This window comes from Myodes glareolus, chromosome 1, assembly GCF_982192425.1.
Source record: "Myodes glareolus chromosome 1, mMyoGla1.1, whole genome shotgun sequence".
NCBI classification, from domain to species: domain Eukaryota; kingdom Metazoa; phylum Chordata; class Mammalia; order Rodentia; family Cricetidae; genus Myodes; species Myodes glareolus.
In genome coordinates, this window is record NC_142026.1 from 95,641,124 (window position 1) to 95,654,399 (window position 13,276).

General features: G+C 38.8%; 1 long non-coding RNA gene across 1 annotated transcript; it reads right to left on the minus strand.

The window, feature by feature from the left end:
* Positions 1-827: 827 nt before the first annotated feature.
* LOC146895874 (uncharacterized) lies at positions 828-12,767 on the minus strand. The gene is made up of 3 exons (XR_015738999.1): positions 12,663-12,767; positions 1,367-1,453; positions 828-1,048 (listed from the first exon to the last, which is right to left on the minus strand). It is a non-coding gene; the product is annotated as an uncharacterized LOC146895874 (long non-coding RNA).
* Positions 12,768-13,276: the final 509 nt, after the last annotated feature.

Consider the following 13,276-nt stretch of genomic DNA (forward strand, 5'->3'; position numbering starts at 1 on the left):
CAATCAGCTTCCTCTGGCACACCCTTTATCTGGACTACTGTCAGAAGGTGCAACAACGGGAAAGGTCTCTCCACATCATCCAAGGCAGGACACTTATTTAGGGAAGGCTCCCTACATAGATTTCTGATTTATAGAAGGTTGACAGTAAAACCAAATATAATTATTTCTACTCTTTATTACAGATAGGGGTTTCTTTAGCCTTGGTTTTCTGACTATAGCCGTGTTTAATTCACACCATGGTAAAGGACAGAGGGCCGAAATTCAGGTGACTGAAGTGCTAGAGACATCTGGGTAACAGTAGAAATCCATATAAATATGTTAAAAGATTGAAGGGGGGCATACATAGGCATTAAAGACTGTCTTGGAGTATCACTGAATGAAGGAGTTCTTTAACTGAGTACCAAGAAAGAAAGGAAGGAAAGAAGAAAAGAAGGAAGCAAGAATGAAAGGAGGGAAGGAAGGGAGCAAGGAAGAAAAGAAGAGTGGGTAAAGAAAAGGACTCTAAGAAGTAGAAGAGAACCCAGAAATGACAGGCAGAAATAGCAGGAGTGGAAATAAGAGACGGCTGAGTGAAACTATAGCTTTCTCAAGGCCCTCAAAGCTTCTAAGCCGAATCTTGATAACAAGACATAGAGTTGGTGATGTGATAAAGGGGGCTTGAGCAATGGGTTCCAGGAGCAATGAAATTCCCATGGAAAAACGAGGATCCAACAGGAACATTAAATAGATGTCAGTGGAGGACAGGAAGAGAAGTATTCCATTCCAGAGAGTAACGAATAATCATCCAGGAAAGAGTAAGGAGAAAAGAAAGCACACCCAGAGCCCAGACATCAGGAATAACCCCCACTGTGAACAGGGAATGGGAAGTTCCAGGACATTCAAATGGATGTAGGACCTTTACCCAGCATCAGAGAGTACACCTTTAGACTCCAAACATCCAAATATGTACTTACCAGGTTCAACAAACAGTTGTTGAGTGCAGGTTTAACAATTGTCCTCAGTCAGAGGTGAAGTCAAAGTCTCTGAACAACTATGGGTGCTGTCCTCACTGATGGATAATAAAAATGTGGTATATTATTCAACTGTTACAAAACCCAAAATTTTGGAATCCTGATATAAATGGATAGAGCTTAAAAATAAATTATCCTGAGTGAGGAAAGGCAGACACAGAAAGACAAATACTGAACATTTTCTCTTATATGTGGATGCTACTTGTAAACCTTAGAGATGTGTGCAGCAATTCACATAACACATGGAGTAGTGATTTCGTAATGCATTTGCTGTGTTATTGCATATGCTTCTTGCACTGCCCAGTCTTCTATAAAGAATGGCAAGGTAGCAAACTCTACAGAAATCTCACAGTTACCTTAAACGGGTTGGAGAAAAGCTCACTCATATGTGTGCTGTTCACATGCTTATCCCATTAGGTACCATTGGAGACTGGAAACATCGTCTGACAGTAAAACAGAAAGAAAGATTTGACATGATATGCAAGGAGAACATGAGAAATTTTCTCATGATGTTATCTGGGATATAAATGAAGATTCGAATTTTAATGTTAGTGTAAAATAAAACATGTAAATCCATTAAGCAGAAGATATATTTTAATATCAATATTAATAACTGTGTATTTTAACCAATAAATACCAAGATTCATTAAGGAAGAAAATAAGTGAACTACCCCTTGGTTAATTGCAATGAAATTAATGAATGATTTCAAATTGTGTCAATTTTGAGTTAAATTCTACTTTTACAAATACTAGTGTGATTAGATTAGTTTCTAGGAATTCAAATATAAAACAATGAAGAGAATCAGATGTGCATCTTGAAGTGGTAACTGTGGCTGAACATGGAGAGCCAGAGAGAATAGAATGAAACTGAAAGCCCATAGAACTTTTAGAGAAGACTTCCAGAGACACACACAGAATCTGTCTGCCAGGCCTATGGAAAACACAATATTTGGGCTGGGGAGATGGCTCAGTTGTTAAGAGCACTGATTGCTCTTCCAGAGGACCCAGGTTCAATTCCCAGCCATCACATGGCATCTCACAACTGTCTGTAATTCTAGTTCCAGGAGACCCAACACTCATGACAACACATCAATGTACATAAAATATAAATAAATAAATAAATAAATAAAAGAAAAGACAATATGCATTGAGAACATATGCACCTTCTCCAAGATAAATGGACATCAAATAACTGCAACTTATTGAATAGTAATTAAATGGAGAGCTGAGGATGAATAAACACTGCATGTAAGTCTGGATCCTGTTTTAAACCACATGAATTAAAGTGCCATCTACAGGAGGAAAGGCAGCTTTTCAGTTTATTTTCCCATGTATTACATTCTAACTTTAGTTTCCCCTCCCTCCTCCCCTCTCAACCTCTCCCTCCCAATTCTCCTTTCTCCAGCTCCACTCCTCCTCTGTGTCCCTTGAGAAAAGGGCATGTCTCTCAGGGATGTCTACCAACCATGGCATAACAAGTTCTATTAACACTAGGCACATCCCATCATATTAAGACTGGGTGAGGAAACTCAGTAGGAGGAAAAGGATTCCAAAGTCAGACAGAGTCAGAGACAGCTCCCACTCCCACTGTTAACAGTCCTTTCAAGAACACTAAGTTACAGAGCTGTCACATACATGCAGGGGAACTAGGTCAGACCTATGCAGCTCCCTGATTTTTGGATTAGTTTCTGTGAGCTGTTATGAGCCCTGGTTAGCTGAGTCTATGGGTTTTCATGTGGTGTCCCTTACCCCTCTGGCTCCTCCAATCCTTCCTCCCCTTCTTCCGCAGGGCTCCCTGAGCTCTGCCTAATGTTTGGCTGTGGGCCTCTGTATATGCTGCTATCAGTTGCTGGATAAAGCCTTGCTGCTGATGATTATGGCAGTCTGTGTCTATGAGTATAGCAGAGTATCACTGGGAGTCATTCCATCGACGTCTGGTTCTATTCTAGTTATCTGTGCTACCTAGCCTCTAGTTACTTGTCCTCCAGCATGTCAGGCATGGGCTCCCTCTCCTGGACTGGCTGTCATGCTGGACCAGTACCTGGTTGCCACTCCCATGCCTTGTGCTCCACCTTCACCACAGCACATCTTGCAGGCAGGACAAATTGTAGGTTGAGGGCTTTATGGCTGGATTGTTGGCCAAGTCCCCCTTTACAAGCCATGCTTGATTACAGCAGATGGCCAGTGCAGGTTCTGTATTGGCAATTACTGGTCCCTTCACTATGGTCACCTTCATGATGTTTCCATTGCACTAGTTTTCTACCTTTGCCTCCAGAGTGACCTCCAGTTCCATTCATGTCTCCCAGTACTTTCTCCCTCATGCTCCCCAGCCTGATCCCTCCTAGTTCTATCCCCATCAGGCCCCAGTCCACCAGGAGAATCTGTTCTTGTTCCCCTTTCCAGTGTTATTCATGTGTCACCACTTGGGCACACCTTGTTTCTTAGCCTCTCTGGATCTGTGGACTGTAACATGATTATTCTTTTCTTTACAGCTAATATCCACTTATAAGTGAGAACATACCATGTTTGTCTTTCTGAGTCTGGGTTACTGCCACGGACCGTCTCTCGTGGAGACACTCAGACCGAGGGAAAACAGGACAAAGGGATAGGAGATTTCAGGATACGGCGAAGGAAATGACAAGCAAACACACTCAATGTGGTTGAATATGTTGCTGTGTTTTCACTTTAATTAGCCTAAGGCTTTTATACTTTTCCAATCAAGGAACTTGGCAAAGGCATACGTCATTAGATCATAGAATATAAACAAAGAAAAGGAACAGCACTGTCATTTAACAAGAACAGCAAATATGTGTCCATTGTCTGTTCTAAACGCTAGTTGTGGTTGTTGCTCAAAGACATGATGTCACACTTCTCTGAGACTGTTTCACACCATTGATCTCAACTCTCTTCCTGATTCCCAGGCTCTGATGTTGTTATCAGTTTAGGCCTCTTCTGCTCACAGAAAAGGCCTTATAGGCCTTCTGTATATGGGAATGGATCAAGGTAATTACCACACTTTGGGGTCAGCATGGGGGCGACCACCATCTGATTTCTAATTGCAGCTGTACGTGTCTTCCCAGGCAGATGCCTAGTGGGGGCTGCTGTAACTGTTTCTCTGCAGAAGGTTACTAAGGTTTCTCCCAGTAAGACTAACTCCTTCTGCTCCACATCATTAAGGAATTATTCTAACGATGACCCCCAATTCCCAGAACTAACTACTTCTTTAAAGGCTTTCAGCAGTTTCATTCATTGGAACAGCATGGTCTGTTGGCAAAATACGAGAATAGAACAAAAGAATAAGAAAGGAACAGCTTCAGTGGTGCCAGTGACAGCGAGGGTCGAGTCAATGCAGATGGCAATTCAGGTGGCATCAGTACCACAGCTGATTGCCAGGGAACAGCCCAGGGCATAAACTCCATGGAGCACAGACCCCTAATCCTCCAGCCTCAGTCCGTCCAGTCAGCATTTCTGCTACACCGGCGTGACAGCCGTGGATGTGGCAGGTTACCTCACTCAGGATATTTTTTTTCTCGTTCCTTCCATTTGACTGAAAATTTCATGATGTTATTTTTTTCATGTGTTTCATTTCTTTTTTTCTTGATAACTTTTATTGATTTTTATTGAGCACTACATTTTTCTCTGCTCCCCTCCCTGACTCTCCTCTCCCCCTTTCAATACCCCACCAAGGTCCCCATGCTCCTAATTTACTTAGAAGATCTTGTCTTTTTCTACTTTCTACTTCCCATGTAGATTAGATATATGTAAGTTTCTCTTAGTGTCCTCATTTGTTGTCTAAGTTCTCTGGGATTGTGGTTTGCAGGCTGGTTTACTTTGCTTTATGTTTAAAAACCAAATATGAGTGAGTACATGTGATAACTATTGATCTGTGTTTGGGTTACCTCAGTCAAAATAATGTTTTCTAGCTCCATCCATTTTCCTTTAAAATTCAAGATGTCACTGTATTTTTTCTGCTATGTAGTACTCCATTGTGTAAATATACCACATTTTCCTTATCCATTCTTTGGTCAAGGGGCATTTTGGTTGTTTCGGGTTCTGGCTATGACAAACAATGCTGCTATGAACATAGTTGAGCACATGTCCTTGTGGCATAATTTAGCATCCTTTGGATATATAACCAAAAGTGGTATTACTGGGTCTTGTGGAAGGTTGTTTCCTAATTTTCTGAGAAATCGACACATTGACATCCAAAGGGCTTGTACCAGCTTGCATTCCCACCAGCAAGGCAGGAGTGTTCCCTTTGCCCACAACCTCTCCAGCATAAGTTGTCATAAGTGTTTTTGATCTTGGCCATTCTTTCAGGTGTAAGATGGAATCTCGGAGTTGTTTTGATTTGCATTTCTCTGATGACTAAGGATGTTGAACATTTTCTTAAGTGTCTTTCAGCCATTTTAGATTCCTCTATTGAGAGTTCTCTGTTTAGGTCTGTAATTCATTTTTTTCTTATTGGATTATGTGTTCTTTTGGTGTCCAATTTCTTGAGTTCTTTGTATATTTTGGTGATCAGACCTTAATCTTATGTGGGGTTAGTGAAGATCTTATTCCATTCTGTAGGCTGTCATTTTGTCGTGTTGACCATGTCCTTGGCTTTACAGAAGCTTTTCAGTTTTTAGAGGTCCCAATTATTAATTGTTTCTCTCAGTGTCTGTTCTGCTGGGGTAATATTTAGGAAGCGGTTCCTTGTGCCAATGCATTTAAGTGTACTTCCCACTTTCTCTTTCATAAGGTTCAGTGTGGCTGGCTTTATGTTGAGGTCTTTGATCCATTTGGACTTGAGTTTTGTGCATGGTGATAGATATGAGCCTATTTTCATTCTTCCACATGTTGATATCCAGTTATGCTAGTACCACTTATTAAATATGCTTTCTCTTTCCATTTGATATATTTTGCTTCCTTGTCAAAAATCAGGTGTTTGAAGATGTGTGGATTGATATCTGGGCCTTCTATTCGGCTCCCTTTGTCCTCCTGTCTGTTCTTATGCCTATACCAGGCTGTTTTCAGTACTGTTGCTCTGTAGTAGAATTTGAGGTCAGGCATTGTAATGCCTCCAGAAGTTCTTTTATTGTACTATTTGTTTTGGCTATCGTGGGGGTTTTGCTTTTCCATATGAAGTTGAATATTATTCTGTTGAGGTCTTTGAAGAATTTTGCTGTGATTTTGATGGACATTGCTTTGAATCTGTGCTCAATTTTTTTGTATCTGTGAATGTTTGCTTTGTTACTGAGTATTTGGTCAATTTTAGAGAAGGATCCATGAGGTACTGAGAAAAAGGTATATTCTTTCTTGTTTGGGTGGAATGTTCTATAGATGTCTGTTAAGTCCATTTGATTCATTACATCGTTATTTCTCTTATTCCTCTGTTAAGTTTCTGTCTGGTTGATCTGTCCATTCGTCAGAGAGGAGTGTTGAAATCTCTTACTCTTAGTGTGTGGAGTTTGATGTGTTTGAGTTTTATAATGTTTCTTTTACACATGTGGGTGCTTTTATATTAGGGGCATAGATGTTCAGGATTGAGACTTTATCATGATGAATTGTTCCTGTTATGAGTACAAAGTGTCCTTCTCCATCTCTTCTGATTGATTTTAGTTTGAAATCAATTTGGTTAGGTATTAGTATAGACACACCCATTTTTTCCTTCGGTCTGTTTGATTGGAAAAACTTTTTCCAACCCTTTACTCTGTCGTTGAGGTTGAGATGTGTTTCTTGTAAACAGCAGAATGTTTAATCCTGTTTTTGTATCCATTCTATAACCTTTGCCTTTTTATAGGTGAATTGAGTTCATTGATATTAAGCATTATTAATGATCAGTGGTTGTTAACTCTGATTATTTTTTGGTGTTATTGTTTGTGTGTTTCCTTCTTTGAGTTGTGTTGGTGAAGGGTTATCAGATATCTATGCTATTGCAGGGGTTGTTAGCTTCCTTGGGTTGAGGTTTTCCATCTGGTACTTTCTGTAAGGCTGGGTTTGTGCACATGAATTGTTAAAATCTGTTATTGTCATGGTTTATATTGTTTTCTTCATCGATGGTGAAAGAAAATTTTGCTGGGTATAGTAAGTAGTCTGGGCTTGCATCCATGGTCTCTCAGTGTCTGCAGCACATTTATCCAAGACCTTCTGGCTTTCAGAGTTTCTATTGAGATTTCAGATGAAATTCATATAGGTTTACCTTTATATGTTACTTGACCACTTTCCTTTGCAGCTCTTAATATTCTTTCTTTATTCTGTATGTTTTGTGTTTTGATTATTATATGGCGAGGAGATTTTTATAAAATGTAGTCTATTTGGAGTTCTGTAAGCTTCTTGTACCTTCACACGGATATCGTTCTTTAGGTTGGGAAAGTTTTCTTCTAGAATTTTGTTGAATATATTTTCTGGGCTTTTGAGGTAGAGTTCTTCTCCTTCTTCTACCCCTATTATTCTTAGCTTTGGTCTTTTCATGGTATCTCAAATTTCCTGATTGTTTTGTGTTATGAATCTGTTGGATTTGATGTTTTCTTTGATCATGAGTCTATTTTCTCTATATTATCTTCAGCACCTGAGATTCTTCTATCTCTTGTATTCTATTGGTTATACTTGTCTCTGTAGTTCCTGTTTGCTTACCCTTTGCTTACCCAGATTTTCCATATCCAGTCTCTCCTTGGTTTGTCTTTTCTTTAATACCTCCATTTCGGTCTTCAAGTCTTGAACTGTTTCCTTTACATGTTTGAGTGATTTTTCTTGGTTTTCTTGGGTATCTTTGAGGGATTTATTAATTTCTTCTAAATTTTTGTTTGTCTTCTCTACCATTTCTTTAAGGGAGTTTTTCTCTTCCTGTTTAAAGGTCTCCATCATTTTCATAAGGTTACATTTAAAGTTGTTTTCTTCTACTTCTGGGTTAGAATGTTCAAGTCTTCCTGTTGCGTGTTTGCTGAATTCTATTTTTACCATGTTTGCTGAATTCTATTTTTACCATGTTGGAGGAATTTTTGCATTGTTTCTTACCCATTTCTTCCTTCAAATGAGGCCAGCAGAGTCTTGGCATCTTGGTCCAATCTTTGTTGTGGCTGACTGAGTTCTTTGGTGTTTTGCTTGGTCTATGATCTCTTAGGTCCCCTTAGCACTGGAGCAGGCTGTGTTGCAGTGTTCCAAGGACCTTGCAGGTGAAAGGATGAGCTAGAGGGCAGGCTAGGATGGGGTAAAGAAAGCACAGAAGGAGGACCACACCCATCTGGATGACCAGAAAATCTTAGGGAATTGGAGGGAGCCTGGATTCAGTCCCTCTGGGACCATCCCAGTGAGTTACACTTCAACGTGTCTGATTGTGTGGCCACTTGTTCAACTCTCTGGTCCCCTCAGCCAGAGCAGAGACTCTTGCAGGGTTCTGAGCACCTCAGAGACAATCAGGCAGACTTGGGGGCAGTTTGGGATGGGAGAAGAAAGGCCAGTGGCAGGAACACTCGCCACTGGCTCTCTAGTCCCCTCAGCCCTCAGTTTCTCACTGATTTCTTTCTCAGTTTATTTATCATTTGTATAGAAGAGGGCTATTGATTTTTTTTGAGTTGATCTTGTATCCTTCCACATTTACTGAAAGTGTTTATCAGATGTAGGAGTTCCCTGGTAGAATTCTTGGGGACACTTATGTAAACTATCATATCATCTGTGAATACGTGTGACTTGCTCCTTTCCAATTTATATTTTCTTGATCTCCTTTTGTTCTCTCATTGCTATAGCCAGAGCTTCAAGAACTATGTTGAAGAGCTATGGAGAGAGTGGACAGCCTTGTCTTGTTCCTGATTCTAGTGGAATCGCTTTGGTCTTCTCCCTATTTAATTTGATGTTGACTGTCAGCTTGCTATGTATTGTTTTTATTATGTTTAGGTGTGTTCCTTGCATCCCTGATACTCTCAAAGACCTTTTACATGAATGGGTGTTGGATTTTGTTAAATGTTTTTTCAACATCTAATGGGATGATCATATGGTCTTTTTCTTTTATTTTATTTATATAGTGAATTACATTGATAGATTTTTGTATCCTTAACCATTTCTGCATCTCTGGGATGAAACTGACTTGATTATGGTGGATGTTTTTTTATGTATTCTTAGATTCAGTTTGTCAGTAATTTATTGAGCATTTTTGCATCAATATTCATGAGGGGGATTGGTCTGTAATTCTTTTTGTTGGTTGAAACTTAATGTGGTTTTGTACTCAGAGCAACTGTAGCCTCATTAAAAAGAGTTTGGCAATGTTCCTTCCATTTCTATTATGTGGGACACTTTGAGGAATGTAATTATTAGCTATTTTTGAAAGTTCTGGTAGAAGAATTCTACACTGAAATCATCTGGCTTTGGACTTTTTTTTTGGTGGGGAGGGTTAGGACATTTTTGATGACAGCTTCTATTTCCTTGAAGTTTATAGGTCTATTTAAATTGTTCACCTGATCTTGATTTAATTTTGGTATATGATATCTATTCAGAAAATTGCCCATTTTTTGCATTTTCCAATTATGTGAAGTACAGGTTTTTATAGAATAACCTAATGATTCTCTGAATTGACTCAGTGTCTGTTATGTCCCTCTTTTCACTTCTGATTTTTCTAATTTAGATATTATCTCTCTGCTTTTTGATTAGTTTAGATAAGTGTTTGGCTATCTTGTTGATTTTCCCAAAAAATCAGCTCTGTATCTCATTGATTCTTTGTATTGTTTCTTTGTTTCTATTTTGCTGATTTCATCTTTCAATTTCATTATTTTCTGTCTTTTACTCCTACTGGGCGGATCTGCTTTTCGTTGTAGAGTGTTCATGTGTGATGTGAGCTTTATCCATTTTCTTTATGTGGGTACTTAGTGCTATGAACTTCCTTCATAACACTGCTTTTATGATGTCCCAAGGTTGGATATGCTGTGTCTTCATTTTTATTAAATTCTAGGAAGTTTTTTATTTTTTTCTTTATTCCTTCTTTGACCCAGCGGTGGTTCAATAGCTCACTGTTCAATTTCTATGAGTTTGTAGCCTTTTTGAGAGTATTGTTGTTGTTAAATTCTAAGTTTAATACATGGTGATCTGATAAGACACAGGAGGTTACTCCAATTTTTTTTGCATCTGTAGATGGTTGGTTTTATATATTTATTTATTTTTATTTAATTTTATTTTTTTTTATCAAGTATGTGGACAAATTTACAGAAGATTCCTCATGGTACTGAGGAGAATATATATTCTTATGTTTTTGGGGATAATTTCTTTTTGATGTTTGTTAAGTCCATTTGAGTGATGACATCTGCTAGTTCTGTTATTTCTCCTTTAACTTTCTACCTTGTTGACCTGTCTATTGATGAGAGTGGAATCTCCAGCAATTAGTGTGTGTGGTTTGATATGAGAATAAAGCTTTAATAATGCTTTTTTTTTTTACATATGTGGGTGCTCTTGAATTAGGGACATTGATTTTCAGGATTGAGACTTGAGACTTCATCTTGAAGGATTGTTCCCGTTATGAGTATAAAGTGTTCTTTTCCATCTTCTGATTGATTTTAGTTTGAAATCTATTTTGTTAGATATTAGGATAGGTACACTCTCTTGTTTCTTAGGTCCATTTGATAGGAAAACCTTTTCTCAATCCTTTGTTCTGAGGTAATGTCTGTCTTTGAGGTTGAAGCATTTCTTGTATACAGCAGAAGGCTGGATCCTGTTTTCATATGCATTTTCTTAGCTTTTGTTTTTTTAATAGGTGAACTGAGTCCATTTATATTAAGAGATATTAATGACTTGTTAATTTCTGTTACTTTTTTGTAGTAGATTTTGCTTGTTTCCCTTCTTTGGGTTTTACTGGTGAGTACTTATCTGTTGCCTGTGTTTTTGTGGGTACAGTTAGCTTCCTTGGTTTGGGGTTTTCCTTCTAGTACTTTCTGTAGTGCTGGGATTTTGGATATGTATTGTTTAACTACATATTTTTTTGTCATGGAATATCTTGATTTCTTCATTGATAGTGATTGAAAGCTTTGCTGAGTACAGTAGTCTGGTCTTGCCTCCATTGTCTTTTCATGTCTGCAGAACCTCTGCCCAAGACCCACTGATATTCATGATTTCCATGAGAAGTTGGATGTAATTCATATAGGTTTACCTTTATATGTTACTTGACATTTTCTTTTGGAGCTCTTAATATTCTTTCTTAATTTTGTATGTTTTGCATTTTGATTATTATATGGCAATGATATACTTTATTGTTTTGATCCAGTCTATTTGGGGTTCTGTAAGCATCTTGTCTATTCATAGGGTTATGCTTCTTCTGGTTGGGAACATTTTCTTCTATGATTTTCTTGACTATATTTTCTGTACCTTTGAGCTAGAGTTCTTCTTCTTCTAACCCTATCATTCTTAGGTTTGGTCTTTTCATTGTGTCCCAGATTTTCTGCATGTTTTGTGTTAAGAATTTGTTATACTTAATGTTTTTTTGAGCAATTGATCTATTTTTTCTATAGTATCTTTAACACCTGAGATTCTTTCTTCTATTTTTTTGTATTCTGTTTGATATACTTGTCTCTACAGTTCCTGTTTGTTTTCTATATCCAGAGTTCCCTCTGTTTGTGTCTATTTCAGCCTTCAAGTCTTGAACTGTTTGCTACCTGTTTGTTTGTTTTTTTCTTGATTTTCTTGTGTTTCTTTGAGGGATATATTAATTTCTTCCAATTTTTTGTTTGTTTTATCCTCCATTTCTTTAAGGGAGTTTTTATTTCCTCTTTAAAGTTCTCCATCATCTTCATAAAGTTACATTTAAAGTCATTTCTTCAGTTTCTTCTGGGTTTGGATGATCAAGTCTTCCTGTTGTATGACTGTAACACCTGTGTTACTCTTGGTATACTTCCTGTGCCACTGTACCATTTGCAAGCCAGGCAAATGCTTGGAGATTGAAAGAAAACACAAGAGACCTGGGTCATTCAAAAGGAGAACAGTGGAATGCCATTTATCCAAGCTTAGGAAAAACCTTATATACCTAGCTGTTGCACAGTGGAATTCATTCCCTCCCCCACGCAAGTGGAAAAGTACCATGCCCAGGCAGAAACTGTCCTCAAGATGAACCCTAGGAGTGGGGGTAGATCCATGGGCACTATATGTGACCACTGAGTTCTAGTTTACCATGTTGCCCTTTGGGTTGTTGGATGAATTTTTGCATTGGTGCCTACTCATCTCTTCTTTCAAAGAAGGCCAGAAGTGTCTTTGCATTTTGATCCAATCCTTACATTGGTTGTCTGAGTCTTTGGAAATTGTTCTTGGTCTGCTCTGTACTGTCAATGTCTGTCTCTCAGGGAGCCACTGAGATCTTTTTAAGCTACTGTCTTGGTCTTCTCTCCTGGTTTGCTCTATTGGTTCTCTGCTTTGGTTCCCTCAGTGTTGTTGCAAGCTCTTAGTCTCCTCAGTATTGTAGCAAGTTGTGCTTCAGAGATCTACTGAGGTTTCTTGAGGAGAGGCAAGTTTGGGGGTGGGATGGGGCTAATAGCTGGCAGGGTCCTGTGGATGAGGGTGGGTATTAGGGTAGCCTACCTACATGAAACTCTACTGCTGACTGGCTAGAGAAGCCAAGGGAGTTGGGGAAGGATACCAGGTTTTATCCCACTGTGGAGATCATAGGAAGCAGGGTGTCCCACCATGTGGCTGTTTACTCACCTCCTAGTCCCCTCAGTATTGTAGCAGGCTGTGGTTCAGAGTCTTCAAGACTTTTCTGATCCAATACAAGGCATAGGAGTAGCACAAATGAGCAGTATGCATCTGTTGAACCAAATTTGAAACTGAAGCTGACACAGATCTCAAAATGTAACTAAAAAGTTAATGAATTGTTTTGGCTTAGAGAATGTAGTAACATCCTGGTTTTCTGGGTCAATGCATACCCAGTAGGGTCCTCATACAATTGTAGTGAATGATTAATTGGTGAAAGTCCATAGTCCGGTTATCTGATTATAATATAGGTATAAGGATCATGAGAGGAATTTTTATAATTATTAATTAAAAAATTCAATTTTTAAGAACAGTTAAGCCCTTGGGCTGTAAAGTTCAAGCTAGACAAGGGTATGTGAACCTTACCCCCTGCACTGGAGCATGAATTTCTGCCTGAAATGAACCAACAGATGTTCTGGTGATGCAATGGGAGTAAGGGCTGCTGCAGGAGTCCTGGGAATCAGAATCTGGGAAGTGGGGAAGCTTGACTGGCAGTCAGCTCACTCACCTGTTCTTCCATATGGTGTGGAGTATACCTGAGCCAATAAGGACTCCTCTTGGATTTC